This window comes from Melanotaenia boesemani, chromosome 9, assembly GCF_017639745.1.
Source record: "Melanotaenia boesemani isolate fMelBoe1 chromosome 9, fMelBoe1.pri, whole genome shotgun sequence".
Classification (NCBI taxonomy): domain Eukaryota; kingdom Metazoa; phylum Chordata; class Actinopteri; order Atheriniformes; family Melanotaeniidae; genus Melanotaenia; species Melanotaenia boesemani.
The window spans coordinates 7,882,951-7,899,679 of NC_055690.1; the positions used below are offsets into that span (position 1 = coordinate 7,882,951).

Here is a 16,729-nt window from a genome sequence, read left to right on the forward strand (position 1 = left end):
ATGCTAGTAGGTAAAGGCTGAGAATGGATTTTAAATTCCTTGGATATTATAATGCATTTTCTAAGCCAGGACTCTGCAAGGCTCTCTGGACCTTTCACAATGGCTCTTAAAACATAGCTAAAACTACTGAAGAACTAAATAACATATTTAAATATAGATATAAAAACAAATGCAAGTTTTTATATATATTTTATATTTAAATTTTTTTTCATGGAATAATTTCATTGAATTTTCACAACACAACACTAAAAGTACCAGTAATATCTATCTATTTTTCTTGTCATTAGGTAGAGAACTACGTTTTGGGGGTTTTTTTATACACAGTTTTCCACAAATATCTTCAATGGAAGTCTGTCTATCCTCTTTTTGCAAAGGTTTTATGTTTTTCTTTATTTTAAAACCTAAAAATAGAAATTAAAATATAGTTCTTCAAAAATGGCAACAAATTTCCTATAGCAGATCTTTATAAAAATTATAAGTTGTCTTTTTTCAAAAGGTCTTGCAACATTTAATCGAGTTTTATTTAGTTGGGCTGAGGGAGAAATGGCTCTTTGGACTGTAAAGGTTGTAGACCCCTGTTCTAAGCAGACCAGGACAACAGGCATCACATGGCGGGTTACTCATTACAACTAAAATGACTTGTGACTTGACTTGTACTTGCAAACATCTCTGGTACACACTTTGAACTGTAGCCACTAGAACTGTACAAAACTCTTGAGCCGTCTCATTTCTTTATAAACGGTCAGAAAAATGGGAAATAAGTACAATAATTTAATGAAGGATGAAAACGTAAAGAGAAATATAGTAAATAAAACAAAAACAGTGCAACTTTAACAAGCTGGAGAGTTGATATTTGAGATGAGTAACTATTCACAGCTGGGATGGAGCTCATTGTTTAAAGGCTCATTTTAACTCAGTAGCTTTCAAATCTAACTGAATTTTGCCATGTCGAGCTGATTCTTACTGTTTATACTTGTCTTTTTATTATTTTTACTTCAATATTCGTTTTAGTTTTTTTTTTTTCAATGTGCTTATCAATAACTTGACTTATTTTTTAACAGTCTGAACCCTCTTAGAAAAGTTTTTCCATAGCTCTCCTATTTGGATGATGTTTGCCTTTTGTTTCATTCTCTGTAAAAAAATAATGGGGAAGAAAAACCTTTTAGGCTGAACACTTGTTTTGTGCCCCACTTGTACAGTTTCTTCTGATTTTCAAGGACACATTACACGCCATGTTCAGATATGCCAAATTTTTCTGCTAAAGGTTCTTTGGGAATCACTTTGTTGGTGAAAAAAAAATATTTTAGGCCTGCACTAATATTATTTTTTGCCATTTGTAAGTGCCTTTGTTATAAGCTGCTGTTGAAGTTCCTAAAACTATTTAAATTAGGTTCTTTGCTAAGTTGCCTATGTGCAAACACAACACTGATTCATCCTCTGGAACATGGTAAATTTTTATCTCTGAAACATGAATGAAATAGCAGAAATAATAAAAGGGAAATAAAGAAGGGAATAGGCAGAATAAAGAAATAAGGGATGGCCCAAAAAATAAAAAAAAGGCTTAGTGTAACTTGCATGAAAATGCCTGGCTGACTTACGGGAAGCATTTCTGCAGTCAGTGTCAGCACTGTGGACCAAAGCCCAGTTATCTTAAGGAATTCAAGACACATGTGGTATGTAAGTACAGATTAAGAGCACAAAAAAAAAGAAAGCATAACTCAGGCCTCAGCTGTACTGGTACAAAGGCATACAGAGGAACATAATCCACAGTAGTAATAAGCTAAGATAATTGTTGAAGCAACAACATTTTTCTTTCAGGGCTGATCTTTATCTGGAGGAAGTTATTCAGCAGTAAAATATTCAGAGCTGCATTTGGATCTAAAGAAATCCAACCAAGTCTTTAATGTGACCAACTCCACTATTTTTTTTAACCTAATTGAATGACTTTGCATTTAATTTGCAGTATTTTACATGTCCAAAATGATGATTATTTGCAGTCAAGGAACTGAATCAGTCAAAGGCATTCATCACACTCAAGTTCTTTCTGTGGCGTAACAACACCATCAAAACAATTCCCAGTACAATGCACATAGTAGCGGTCAGTGACGTGAGCATCACATGTAATACAGATCTTGGGCCAAAGAAGCAAGACCCCTGCACATACACTCTATTCTGCGCTGGTTGGACAAAATAACATGCACAAGAATTTTCAATCATCAGGGGCTCCCTGCAAATTGTTGTCACCCTTATCATTTCACAAACACCACAGCGAGAGTCTTGCTTTGATATGACTGTCTCTCCCCATATAACCACAAGCACACCCATTCCCTCCTCCACCCATCCTCTGGTACAGGAATGTAAGGAATGCTCAGTCCTTAAATGACTGGGGGCGTCATCACCAGCCAAGTTTCTTACTGTTCTTTACTTTGGGGCACTTCCACACACACACTTCTAATCTGCTGATACGGCATGTACCATATGAGTCTGTCTTAAAGATCCTGCTTTACTCTCTTACTGAATGAATACTCAAACTTCAACATGTAAAGGCCCTGAAATGTACAGGTGATCCCCCTTTTATTTATTTATTTATTTTTTAAATCCCTGAGGGTTACGTAATAATCCAAACTGCCTGGAAGGCACCTCCTGTTTGATACAACACCCCTCTCTCCTTTTGAAACCTTGCACTGACAAACCAATAGTCTACAGACAAATGCAATGGGACATGTCACCGAATTGCTAAAAACAAATTAGCAATTCTGCTGCGAGGAAAACATACAGTCTACGTCTAGACTGCTTACAGTGTTCATAGTTGCAGCCGAGTTAAACACAGAGGTCAAATTCCTAAATGTGTGTTATAACATGCTGGGAGGAAAGGACTGTTCAAGGTGAAATAATGGGAAAAAAGTAAATTCAGTTTGAAAAGATAAAAAATACACACTTTTTTGGGTGGCATTTTAAAAAAGAAGAAATGACATAAAGCAACAACAATTTGCTTAATGCCCTAAAACATGTATGAAGAATGTGCTTGTCCACACATTTCATGCATCTCCCAAACCAAGTGTGGTCTGAATGGCTAACACACTTGACTGTGCGTCATCACTGCTTCACCGTAAACAAAGGACCACTGTCTATCCTTTCTAAAAACAATACACACCCACTCATTAGCACAGTGGGATGTTTTATGACCCTCCATGACAGAAGACGATGAGAAACTCGTAAACAGATGGGTTTTAAATCTAAAGTTTGAAGCATTTCATGTGAAGGCTTTAAATCAATGAATGCTTCTGGTGTGTCTCCATCTACCCACAGCCTTTACCTTCTTCCCCATTCTCCCTTATTTAGCAGCTTGCTCAAATTTCTATTTTTAGTAGCTTGTGAAAAGCTGCCTTTAGGTGGGTGGAGGGGAATTGTGTCTGTTCTCAAAAGCTTCTCTCAGATGCTGTAAATCAGTTACCTTTTTGATGCCTGGCTGAGCAAAGGTCCATCTCAACCTGGGATACAGTACCTATTCAGTATGTGGATTGCTTGGATGACAAACGCGCAGCATAACGCAAGACAAAGGTGTCAGACGGTCATGTAGCCGAGTGAGATCAGCAAGAGGTCAGATAGTTTAACAGGACAAAGGGAAAAAGCAGAATTGAAAAAGAGATAGAGGCTTCTGGGGCGATGGATGCAATGACATGATGAGACATAAAAAGTTCAACACTTAAGTGATCATTTCTAAATTACATTTACACCAAATCAGAGAGAAATAGGACAGTGATACCCATAATATTTAGAAAAAAAACAAAAGAAAAAACAGCAGATATGAAGTTGTAGAAATCTCACTAGCGACATTTGGATATGCTGGGTGGATAAATCTTTGCCTGCATGTTTAACATGTTCAGCTACCACACAGCTGAACTCCTACTCACAACACTTACATTATCATTGAGATCTCTTTGATTTGCGTGCATCTAATCTAAGCTAGCAAGGAACTCCAAGTCTTTATCTGTACTCCAAGTTTCTCGACACACAGCCGAATCTTTCAGTGTGAGACAGCGCAATCCATTGATCGCTGTCACATAACTGCAAACCAAAAAGGAATCTGACAACCATAGAGCGAGGCTATCTAAAGCAGCAAAACCCCTTACTGTTCTGCTGAGAAAAGGTTGATTAATTCAAGCAGCATGACTTTCAAACTTGCATTCAAATTTCCTCTGTATATGACTTCAATGAGGAAAGGGTGTCATTTAATTCTCACTTTCTTAATGAAAATTCCAGACGGTATATGACTGCATAAGAAAAATCAATATTACACTGGTGCCTACTCTATAGATAGCAACATGAAATGTGATAACAGTTACTTGAGATCACTGTACTGAAGAGCATGTCTATCTTTGGTGTCCTGAGTTTGACACTAAAGGAATAATTCATTTGTAATGGGTAAGATTTACTGAATATAAATTCTGCCATATGCAGTAATTAGTTATGCCGATTCACCACAAGAAGGTTCTTTGTTCAAACCTTCTAGTTTGTGAGTTGGCATGTTTTCTGTGTCATAAACCTTGGTTAGCATGCTTTAGATTCCTCCCACAGTCCAAACACAGGCATGATGGGTTAGGTAGTGATTCAAAGTTTGCCATAGGTGTGAGGATGAATGGCTGTCTGTCTTTTCTGTATTAGCCCTCGGATGCATCGTCCAGTCTGTCCAGAGTGTGCCCTGGCTATCTCCCAGTGTCAACTGGGATAGGCTCCAGTAGCCACCCGATGAACCTCAACAGGATACAGCAGGTACATGGAAAAAAGATGGAGGGATTTTGCCACCAGAACTATGTAGAAAGCTTTCCTCTTAAAATCACATTTGATTTAAAAGACAGCCATGATGTGCAGAATTTTTATACAAGCAGCTTCGAGCTGCACAGGATTTTATTAAACTAGATTTTAACTTACACCAACTTATAAATATTCTCATACTTAACATGCTTCTTTTGTTGGTTTTGTTTTTAAACCAAATAAGTGCTTGACTTTTTGTAAACTCAGTGTGCATTTTCTTGCTGGTTAAAATGTTGTTTTCATATGATTCTTTACAATGTTGTTCATGAAACAAACAGCTTACCATTAGCAGCTGCTGGGTGACCACTCCAGATGAGGGTAATGTCCGTTGTTTCAAAATCACAATTTATCAGCTTTATTAATTAATCTGCATGAAGTATAACTAATAAAAAATACCAAATTTAAAGTTAGGTTTATATTCTGGATCCAGTTTTCTGACAGATGATCTGTAGAAACGTCATGCAGCCTCTCTGCTAGTTATGTCAGCAACATCTCCCCTTCCCACCACCTCCACAGCATGCTGCATACACAACAGCCTGCATCCTACAGAGCAACCTGAAGCAAGTATAACATTGGGTGAGCCTGCACTTCCTACAAGTATGATGCTGCATAAGATTAAGAGCTAAAGTCGAAACACTTGGCTTAAAAGTCTGTTTGTTTGCATGATAAGAAAACGTATCTGTTAGAGAGAGTAAAGGGAAGCGGTCAGGCTTTGAACTGGTTGTTTGCCCATAAGATTAAATTAAGATATTTGTATCCAAGCACATATGTATGTGATGCAGATTTCCCTCTCCTACTGTAGTACATTTCACTGCACCTTGTACTTTCCTCTGTTTATTACATCTCTCTCTCCTGCTGTTTTCCTTGCATTCCTCGGCAGGTCTCGGCCTGCTGTGCTGTGAAGATGAGGAATCCAACAGGGCGCTCTCACCTCTCAGTCAGTCACATTCCTCGCTGTGGCAATTTCCATTCCTATTCACCCTTCTCTCTCCCTTATCAGCAGTGATTGTGGATCAAATTGTGAGACTTAAAGAAGGGGTCTGGAATCAAGAAAGCTAGTAGAAATACTACATCCATGAAGAACACATTTACAGTCTCTCCTTTACACACTGTTCTTGAGAGGATGTTATGCAAGCCTTGTGCTGTAATGAAGGCGACTACTTTAGGTGTGTAACAGCAGGAAGTGTGAGTAAGTAAGAGGGTGAGAAGGTGGAGGGGACATGCAGGGACATAAAAAGAAAAAGGAGACAAAAGAGATGGCAACTGCAACACACAGGTGTTTCACTTCACACAGACAGACAAAAGAACATTCAGTTCAGGCTGCAAGATGAAGCTCTTAAAAATGTCCACGTGCTTCGTATGAGCTGTTGGTTCTCACCTGCATGGGAAAACAAAAACCCCTGCATTTTATCTGATGTTACCACACTGCTGACTTTCAGAGGAATTAAAAGTATTCAAAGGCAGCATTGAGAAGAGGAAAAAAAACTGAAAACATAGGTATCATAATCATACCTGCCAGGTCAGAATGAATAGGTCAAGGACCATTAGCTTACCACAGAGAGCCTGTCAGAGTAAACGTACTGCTAGTAACAATTTTTCCAAAATGAAGCCTTCAAAATCCGCTTCTCTAATGTACTTTTCCATCTCTTTACTCTGCACAGGGACTAAAAACTGGAGCACTCGGTCTTCCTACCATTCATTTTCTGCAGACCAGTATCTAGACTGACCTAAAAAAAAAAAAAAAACCAAACATATATCTCTGGTCATGTCTTGAAAATTGTTATCAAACAGTGAGTTAAGACCAGAGGTGAACAAACACAACCTGGGACAAATCATCCTGATATGGTGACAAACCAACGTTGGCCACGTTGCAGTGCGACTGCTGAAACAACCAATCTACTGACCAGTCATAAGGAACCCAGCCAGATCTGATCTACACAACACTGGAGCCATTACAAAAAAACAGAAAAAACAAAACAGACTGAATAAATCTAGATAGAATCACCTAAGCTTAAACATGTTAAGTGTAGTGTTTGGGATGTTAACAATGAAGTAAATCTAGTTTAAGCCTTGTTTGTGTGACGTGCCTACAGGCTGCTGTCATGACCACAAAGGAGAAAATAGCGTGGTAAAAAACAACCGCAGTAACATCTTTTAGCCAATGAGTCCATGTGTACTATTAATGTACAGTCTACATACATGACGCATGATGTTGTTCCAGTTTATTAGGTCTATGTTGCACAGCCTGAGGTGCTTTAAGAGGCAAACTTTCCTACACCACGCTGAAGGGATGTGAACACTTATTTAAGTTGAATGTCATCATTTTTCCTATTGCACAACACTTGTTTTTTTTTTGTTTTGTTTCCAGTTTAAAAATAAAAATGAATACCCTGATGTACCTAAATGTTCCTGAGCACACTAAAAATACTGTACTCTGATGACTGATTTAAACACACTACTGGTTCGTAAAGTAAATATGATTGTTTCAGCTACAAGTATTCTTTTTCTGTTAGTTTAGTAACTGCCATGCTGTTTGCCATTGAGACCAGTAACACATTCTTTCACTAAAGCTGCAGTCCACCTCTCTGTGTCCCAACATCACCTAAAACATTATCCATTACTCCACTCTTTATCTATCAATCACATATGTTCCATTCAGAAAACATCCCAAGTTCAGTTTTGTTCAGTTCTTTAAAGCAAATGATGCGTACGACAGGCGTCACCTCACATGTTGTTTTACAAAAAGACTTGGTTAGAATTCTGCTTTCATTTGGGCCCAGTTTCTCCGGGAGGCCGGCTTTGGGACTAAATCTGGCTTGGAGTAAATGGCTGCATTGTTGGCTGATGTCTGCAGAGTGACGTCAGTTAGCCTTATCAGAGTACTCCAACTTTACCTCAGAAGGGACCTAACAGCAGACCCAGCCACACAGAGAGCTGTCGGGACCACTGCCTGAATGATTTTTTTTTTTGCAAAGTGAAACATTTAGCAAATAAATTCCTCGTTCCTTCTGTGTGACTCCAAGATTTTCCTTCCTGGAAAGATTCAACTAAACATCTCTGATTACCTCTGAAGACACAGAATGATATCTAAACTGATACACAAAATATTTTTGTCTCTTCTAATATCATGAACGATGTGCGAAAGAGGCCAAAGGATGGTGACTACTGCATACAGAGCACAAACATCAGGCACAATTTCCTCATAAAGATCCATGTGGTTTACTGGGAAAGATTACTTGTTTACTTGTCAAGCTGAAACCTGAATCCAAATAGCAGTTTCTAAAGAAACTGTCCAAGCTGTTATTGTCAACAAATGGATGTCATTTAAATCTGACGGGGGAAAAAAAAGCCTGGATAAATGCAAATATCAAAGGTTTGGCTAAGGATGCTCAAAAAAAAAAAAAAAAAAAAAAAAAAAACTAAATTAAAACTAAAGCAAGAAACTATTTTTAGAAACAAACAAACAAACAAAAAGTCTTGCTGAACAATATTCAATGGGCAGATAAAACCAAAGATGAAGTTGCATAATGGTGATAACATGATGGAGGCAGAGTGATGGCATAGGTATGCATATTTATTTAACCTTCATTTTATCAGGAAAAACATTAAGAATAAATTCTTATTTACAATGTTGGCCTGGCAAGTGCCAGAAAGCACTTATAGGACAGAAAGTAAAAGCTGAATAATAATAATATCTGCTGATGAAGCTGGTGTTAAATAATATGACTAAATTTAATCAGAAAGTAAAGCAGTTTACACAGAATTCATCCTGCCACAGCCATCTGAAATGAAGCCAGAGGACGGTGCATTACACGGATGAATAACCAAAGCTGAAGGCAACCCAGGAGCTTCATAAGAGGAAAGGAATTGAATCTTGTGAACTCTGAACTTGCTGAACACAAAACTTTAGAAATATATGAACAAGCTAAAGATTTGGTTTCTCCAAGTACTGTTCAGCAGCAATTCATAAATAGTTCAACAACATCATTTTTGTACTCCTTGAAAGGTTAACACTTCATATTTTGATTGCGTTATTTTAAATCCATTTTGGTTGTGTCTGTGTTCAAATACACACGGACCTGTTATATCTTAAGGTAAGACATTACCATACTCACTTATGACATCTTGAAAAGGACACTGTGTCCAGACATTTATAAAGTCCACAACTGTAGATTTTCCTCTCTGATTTTTATGAAGTGCAGTGCAAATAAATTGCTCTTTATACTAGTTTCACATCCTCTTTATTCTGCTCTGCTGTCTGGCCATTTCTCAACAACAAAGCACTATCGTCAGGGACAGCTGAGCTGGAGTCAGCTTACCGAAAAAATAACAGGCTCTCCAGCTAAGATCTCCAACTGGAACCGCTTCTCTCATGTTTTATCCCCCATGACTAAACAAATAGCCTAAATAAATAAATCTGACAGACCAATAAACAAATAAATGAACATCGAAGACATTCACTTCAAGCAGAAGAAAAAAACAAAAAACACGTTGACTCATAAGCACCATGTGTTGGGGTTTAATCGCTCAGGACTACATTCCCTTCTGGTGTAACTGAACAAACGCAACTTACCTATAATGAGTTTATTGTTGACTCGCCTTGTGTCAGGAGTCACTAAATCCAGAAAACTCATTTTAAAGCTCCGAAACACGAGAAAACATGATAATAAAACTGTGACTTAAAATTGTTGTCATTCAGCAGCCTGAAAGTAACTTATGAACGGGAAAGCTAAAGAATTTTTTTTGTCGAAGACAATTAAAGATAAACTACTCTGCTCGTAAAATGCTGAATTGGAATGTATTAACTTTAAATTGCCTTTTGTTTTTAGTTGTGGTAAGAGTAAATGTTTTAAGTTACTATCATTAAAACCTAAGAGAAATGCAGCAATGATTAAGCAAACAGATGAACAGAGTTGGAAGTGATGTCTTTACTCCGAAGCTTTAATCTGTCACTTAAAAACAGAGGACCTACCTTCATTCACTCCGCGGTGCCAGGTTGTGGAAAAATTGTGCCGAAGTAACAACACGTCTTAAAGTTAATGTCGCCGCTATGGAGTCACCACGAAACAGTTTGTCGTTGAAGGCGCTTGTGTGGACCCGCAGCTCGACAGTCTCTCAAAGGAGCGGACCTCGCAGGTGGACAGCAGCGCGGGGAGCTTCCTGTTTGTTTCAGAAGGTGAACCACCACCGCTGCATTTCCCTCCGCGAGCTCCCCCTTCCCATATCCTCGTCATCACCACTCAGTCCGGGTGAATAAGGCACAACACAATATCCGGTTGGGTTTCAAGAATAAGACTTTTTTTGATTTATTGATCTTCAATTTTATTTTGCTAGTTTTTTCTATTTTTAACGTATTATTCAGGCGGAATTTTATTTCAGGCTCATTTTAAAATTGATTAAAATAATACACGCAGGTGAAATTCCAAACAAATTTACAATGCCTTCGTGTGGCTCTGTGAGATTTTTATTTTGATGTCCATATGTTCATTGCCTGTGGATGTGTTCGGTGTGATGCTAACATGACGCAGCTGACGGTGTTCGAGCATCACAGAAGCCGGCTTTTCTTCGACGGAAAACTTCTATTACTGAATTATTCAGAAATAAATTCAGTCATTATGCTAACATTTTAACTCATCTTAGTAATAATTATAATTAGATAACAGATGTATGCGTCTGCATACACAAGACAGTCGGCTTACAAATAATCATGTAAACAGGCTGCGTTTCTTTAGCCGCCATGTCTGTGTGGCCTCACGTTAAAGTATGAAACAACCTCTTTCAAACTCGCGTCCTCTTCGCTCGCCATGAATGAGCTTTTCATCTTTACGAAAAGAATAATCTATAACTTTACCATTGAGCATAAGTAGCTTGTAAATTGCGCTTTGCTGCCATCTAATGATCAAAATTATTATTGGGATAATTAGCGTATATTTCACAAGCAATTCAATTTATAGTGGTGTTTGACAAACTCTGGACCTATTGAGGAAATACCTCAATCCTAAACTTTATTTTGAAAAAACCATATATTACACAATGAACGTTTATTAGTAAAAATAAATAAATAATAGATCCATGAGTTGATTGAGATTCAGTCAGACTATAGCTAACAAAATGACTAGTAAAGCTGTTTCACTGTAATGTATGTTTTGTGACTTAACAGCTAGTCTTTAAAGCTATGCTTGTATAAACTATATACACATATGGTTTAACCTACTGAATTTTATTTATTTATTTATTTGTGAGGAAAACCCCAATTTTAAGGCCAAATGGTCTTTGAATGTTCTGAATACATGTTAGGTGCTATGTATTAGGTCAACTTCTTTTACACAGAACTGTATGCAAGTTGAAGAACTACTTATCTTCAGGTCCTGGAGGAGTTTTACAAGCTTCACATGGCTGGTAAAATCACTGGACACAACCTGAAGACAGTCAGAGACGCAAGTTCTCTGAACAAATTGGTTTCCATCATGGACAGTCATTCACACCCACTGCACTACATACTGGAAGGACAGCAGAGCTTTTTCCATGTCTGAGAGCTGTTCCACCTCTACATGAAATAGATAGATAGATAGATAGATAGATAGATAGATAGATAGATAGATAGATAGATAGATAGATAGATAGATAGATAGACTTATTGTTGACTTATAAATCTTTTTTTAAATCAATTTTAATTGCACTTAGACACCAAAACACAAGAAACACAACACACAAACAACACCTGGGGGGCGTCATGCGGTGCATGTCGGGCGGGGCCACATAGGTGGCCTGGCTCCCGGCACATCGTGGTCACTGCCCTCAATTTTAATTGCAAACAACCCACACTTCATAAACAGTCAGGGAGGAGGGAGGATAATGGGGACCTCTCACACCTCTGTTCTCCCTGGGTGTGGCCAGGGGCGAGTGGAGGGATAAGGGTGCCCGGGGTGTGTGCTGGCCGATGCCCGGTGGTTGCATGGGGGGGCCTGGTCCTCCTATATGGTGCGGGCCCTCTGCCTTTGGGGGGTGGGCTCCTGGGGCCCTGGGCCCCTTGCTCGGGCTGGCCTGGGAGGCCAGTCCCTGGCGGGGCCGGCGGCTGCCGATCTTGGCCCACTGGGACCTGTGCCCCAAGACCGTGGGGGGCTCTTGCTGGGGCCCTCCTCTGCTGCCCTTCGATTGGGGCTGGAGTTGTCTTCGGGGTGGGGTAGCTTGGGTTAGTGCTCCGGGGCTGCTGCTGAGGGCCCTGGTCTCTGGGCGGCCCTGGTCTGCCGCTGACCTCCATAGAGGCGTGGTCGCATTTGCACGATCCCACTCACCACTCCTCATCACTGATCACTCCTTATTCCTCATGATCTACATGCTGACACAGTCACTGAGTTGTCCAGTGGGTTTATATGCTAAAAGATTCTTCTTCTTCTTTTTTTTTTTTTTTTTTAATTTCCTGAGTTAGTATCTGGTCGCTGTTGTGCTACTTTCATGATATGTCTTTTTGATTTGGTTTTTATTTAAACTCTTAATTAGTAGCAGCTCTGTTTTTTTAGTAGAAGTTGTAGGAAATTTTCTGGTGTGTTTATGTACAGGTGTCTGGTGATGGTGTGGATTGAAGGGTCGTTGCCTTCTGTCTGTGATGTTTTTGTCTCCTTTCTTCTTTTCCTTTTTACTATTTTCCATCTTTTTTTGTCCCTTCCGGTCAGGTCCAGCAAGATTACATAGATTCCGTGATTCAAAGTAAATAAATTAATAAGTGAATCAGATTATCAAGAGGAGCCTTACCCATAGGCCTCCCCTTGGCAGTGCAAATTTGTTCAGCACGATACAGCAACCAGATTATCATTTTGCTGCTATGATGCTGGACAGGACATTAAAAAAAACAAAAAACAAAAAAACTGAGGTGCAATAGCAACACTCTCACCACACGAGGGGAGCAAAGAGCTACACAGCACATATTTCTGCCAAAGCAGGCACCTTTGGGGTCTTATAGGAAAAGCTCCCTCTCTCACTGCTCTGCTTGAGGCTTAAATTATGGTATTTGAAGCCATTTCTTCCTGTTTACATTACCACGTGGACCCTGCAGTTGGCTACATCTACATGATGACCTGATCACGCCATGACTGGAACCATATACCATGTGAGAAAAAGTTCAGCTAGGAAATGCTTCTAAGCACTGGAGTCACATTTGGTGGGCCTCACCAGAGATGAAGTTAGTCATGTGCTATGTGTTTGACCTGTGGTGGGCAGGGTTAAAGGCTCTCCCTTCAGAGTTTCCCTCATAATGTTCTCATTGTCTGAAATTTGCTAAACATAAGCTGGGCTCAAAGGGAGCAGCCTGTGCAGTGTAGTTTAAAGTCCAGAATGCTTCCATTACTGCTCCTCTTATTCGATTAAACGTACCCTAACTCGATCCAAGCCCACTCTGTGCATAATCTCATCACACATGATAAGCATGTAATAAAAAGCATATTCCACTTGAAAGAATACCTTATGTGAATGCGTATAATTATGGATATCAAAATATAATTATTTGTTTAATTGTGAGGCCTTGCCAAGAGGTATGTAATTGCTTGAAAGAAATATGGCTGAAACTGCAATGCCTGAGAGCTGACCTGGGACTGGGTTTGGCCTGCACATAAAGGCAGGACCGGGTCAGGCCTAAGGCCAACTTCCTGTTTTGCATCTCTATAATGTTGCCAATGGGGAGACTTATTTCACAAATCTTATTATTTAAAGGACATTTGGAGTTAGAAAACTGCATTTTAACAGCCAAATATCTGACTGAGGCTAACTGAAGAAGGTGTCATTGTAAGGAGAGTTCTATCTGATGCAATTAGAGCTTCCTTGCAATGTTGTGAAATTTAAGGAAATCTTAAAGGGAAAGTCAAGAAATCTGAGGGAATTTGGGAATTGTGTTGGTTTAAATAAGCTCAATGTTTGGCAGTCATATCCAAAGGATGGGTGTATTTCTATTACTGGTGATAGCCTGATGCATAATCATTTTATCAGTGATTAAATGTCTCACATCATCCCCAGAGGTCTGCTGAAGTCTCACCATGAGGTTGGACCAGTTTATTATATAACCAACAGTATCAGAAGAACAGGTGCTGGCCCTTAATGATCCCATTGGGAACTTGGTTTCATCTTTGATTAATTGGAATGTTAACAGGAGAAGAGTTATCCTAATAGCCTCTTGTTGCCAACCCTGCGGAAGTTTTTAGAGGGGCGAGGAGAGGAAAGGGCTTTAAAAATAGACTCCATCAGTGCGGACTGGGAAAAGACCTGCCATTTAAATCCCGACAAAGCAATTTGCAGCTCATAATCAAAAGAACGGAAGCATTTTATCGCATTTCCCTTTGCAGTATAAGCTGGTGGGTTCTTCCACATCCATGGCACAAACTAATGGCAGCCGAATGATGGTGCACGTTGACTGCTGCAAAGGCCGCAAAAAAAAGGTGATACTGAATTAGATTTACCTCCTGTTCATTACTTTTCATTTATATACAGAATTCACTATAATTATATGGCACTGCAATTAAATAATTGACCTCTAAAAGCCAATGAAAATACAACGTCCTGGTGGTAAAATAAGGTCAGTGTGTGATGATTTTCTATGATTGTACGTCACTCTTATCCTTGAATAGATGACACACGAGTGTATTTATAGACTTGGCATTCAGATATTTGATGAACCTTTTGTTGACCGAGGATCCAGTTAACAAACGCACTGTTCCTATTTATAAATTGTGGCGGTGTATCAACATACAATATTACAATTATTTGGGGTTATTAAAGAATTATTACATGTGATCTATTGTTTCGCGGGGTTGTCATAAAGATAGGAATCAACAGTCACTGAAAACATCACGTAGATCACCGTGGCAGGTTGGAGATGCACCAGAGGACGCCCTCGAAAAATAAACAGCTCTAAATTAAGCACAGAATGCAGATTTGCAGCAGTTTGAAACTTCTAGTGTTTTTAGTCCAAGCAGAGAAAATGAGAAGGAAAAAAAAAAACCTCACGCTGTTTTGAACAATTGCCGGATTTTCTGCAAATCAAATCTCTGCATATTTTCCTGTTTGGAGCAGATGTATACCAAACATTGGTGACCCCCACTCTTCTTTTGAATGGGTTTGGGGTGATGTGTGCCGCTTCTAAGTGGAAACTGTAGCTCCTCGATCTCAAACATTAACCAGAATGCCAGGAATTCAATTGTGTGCAGGCATTGGGAAACCTGCAACCTGCGTGTGACTTGACCGGCCGGGTCGCATCGCCGGTGTCCTGTGGAGCGTGCAAACTGTCATACCCGGAACGAGTCCAGGTACACGCTTCTGTCCGAGTGTGTGTCTGTGGGTGCGTGTGTGAGACGGAGAAGAAACGAGGGTCAAATGTGTTACCTCTACAATGAGTTGACCTCATTCGTCTTGTTGATCATAATCTGTCATCTCTGAGAGCACAACAAAGGATACAATCATGGTTATTCAGACTGAGCTCTGCGGAAAAGGCGCATGAAAACAAAGCGCACATTGCACTAAACCTTTTCACCTCGAGAAGAAATAATCGAGGATTGAAATAAATATAAATTCATCGCTTTTACTTGCGTGTTTTAGCAAAATGATCTGAGCAGAGTCTCATTTTTGTTAGGCTTGTTTGGCCGACATATATAAAAGGGGCTCATTCTACTTTATTATTTGTCTTTACAGTAAAGTGTTTGTCTGCGTGCCAAAAAGAACACAGTGCGTGCACCATATTTGTCAATTGCAAATATTTTAAACAACGAAGACGCTACAGACTTAATCCTGTTTTTTTTTAAATAAAAGAAACTAGATATTCAGATTGATATGCGTCTAGTTTCCTTTATTGAAAAGGAAACATGAAAACATGAAAATATGCATCTTCAGACAGAATCAGCGAACTCATCAGTCCGAAAGAAGAGCGTATATAAAAGCCAGCCTGCGTCGCTATGAACCTCTGCTGGCCTTGTCTGTTTCAGCCCCATGACACATCCTGTATGCGGGTCCATTGTTCCCGGCTGCCTGGCTGAACTGAGAACTTCTGTGCGTAAATGCACACCTGCCGCGTCCGCGTCCACGCACAAGATTTCTCTCCAAACTTATGGGCCACAACAGAGGAAATGTTAGGGCATCAAAGTTGCACTCAGCGCTCATGTTTATGTGTGTGGTATTGTTAACACTCCATCGCACAGACGAACACCAAACACCATTAAACATAAAAAATGGCACATTTATGTTATAGTGGATGGGCCTATCTGTTGCTTTAATTACACGTCAAATAATTAAATGAAAATTAAAATAAAGAGCATCCTCAACATCACAAGCAATGCGCATCTTTCTTGTCTTTTACCAACAAATAAATAACAATAAATCACGAGATCTCTCTAAGTCCTATTTGAATTAAATGGGTAAATCTGTCCACCTGTTGGTTTATGTAAAGGTTAGTTACACTCGTTGAAACATTATTTCTTGTAAAACACTTGTATTTATTATTTTTGGGAGCTTGTTTGGAATACACTTGCCTTTCAAACGTGCCCTTATCTCCTTACTGTTTACAAAACATTAATGTGAAGAAGCCCAGAATGTACACAGCTACATTTCAGGCTTGCCTCGACGTTGCATCTGCTCACACGAGGATGGAGAAGTGTCTGCGTTACTCCGCCTGGGACTGCTGCTGTCCATTAACCCCGATGGTGCTGGTGTTTTATTGAGATGCGGTATCATACTAAATCATTAAGCGCGTCTTGAAACTTTAACCAATGATGAATAACGAACGTACCATGAAAAACCTCCACGGAAGCTCGTGGGCTTGTGAGAAAAGAATTAAAAAAGGTAATTTCAGTTTCAGATAAACGACTTTAGGTTGACCATTGCGTAATAAGTTACAAGTATTCTATTTCCCCCTTAATAAATGTTTTTGATGGCTTAA

At 39.3% G+C, this 16,729-nt stretch overlaps 1 protein-coding gene across 1 annotated transcript in view; it reads right to left on the reverse strand.

Annotated features, from left to right (window-relative positions):
- Window positions 1-10,027, reverse strand: part of pik3cb (phosphatidylinositol-4,5-bisphosphate 3-kinase, catalytic subunit beta) — a 60,956-nt gene extending 50,929 nt beyond the window's left edge. The window contains exon 1 of the mRNA XM_041994481.1: window positions 9,788-10,027. The gene's annotated coding sequence lies outside the window, so the exon portion shown is untranslated. The remainder of the gene's footprint in view (window positions 1-9,787) is intronic.
- Window positions 10,028-16,729: the final 6,702 nt, after the last annotated feature.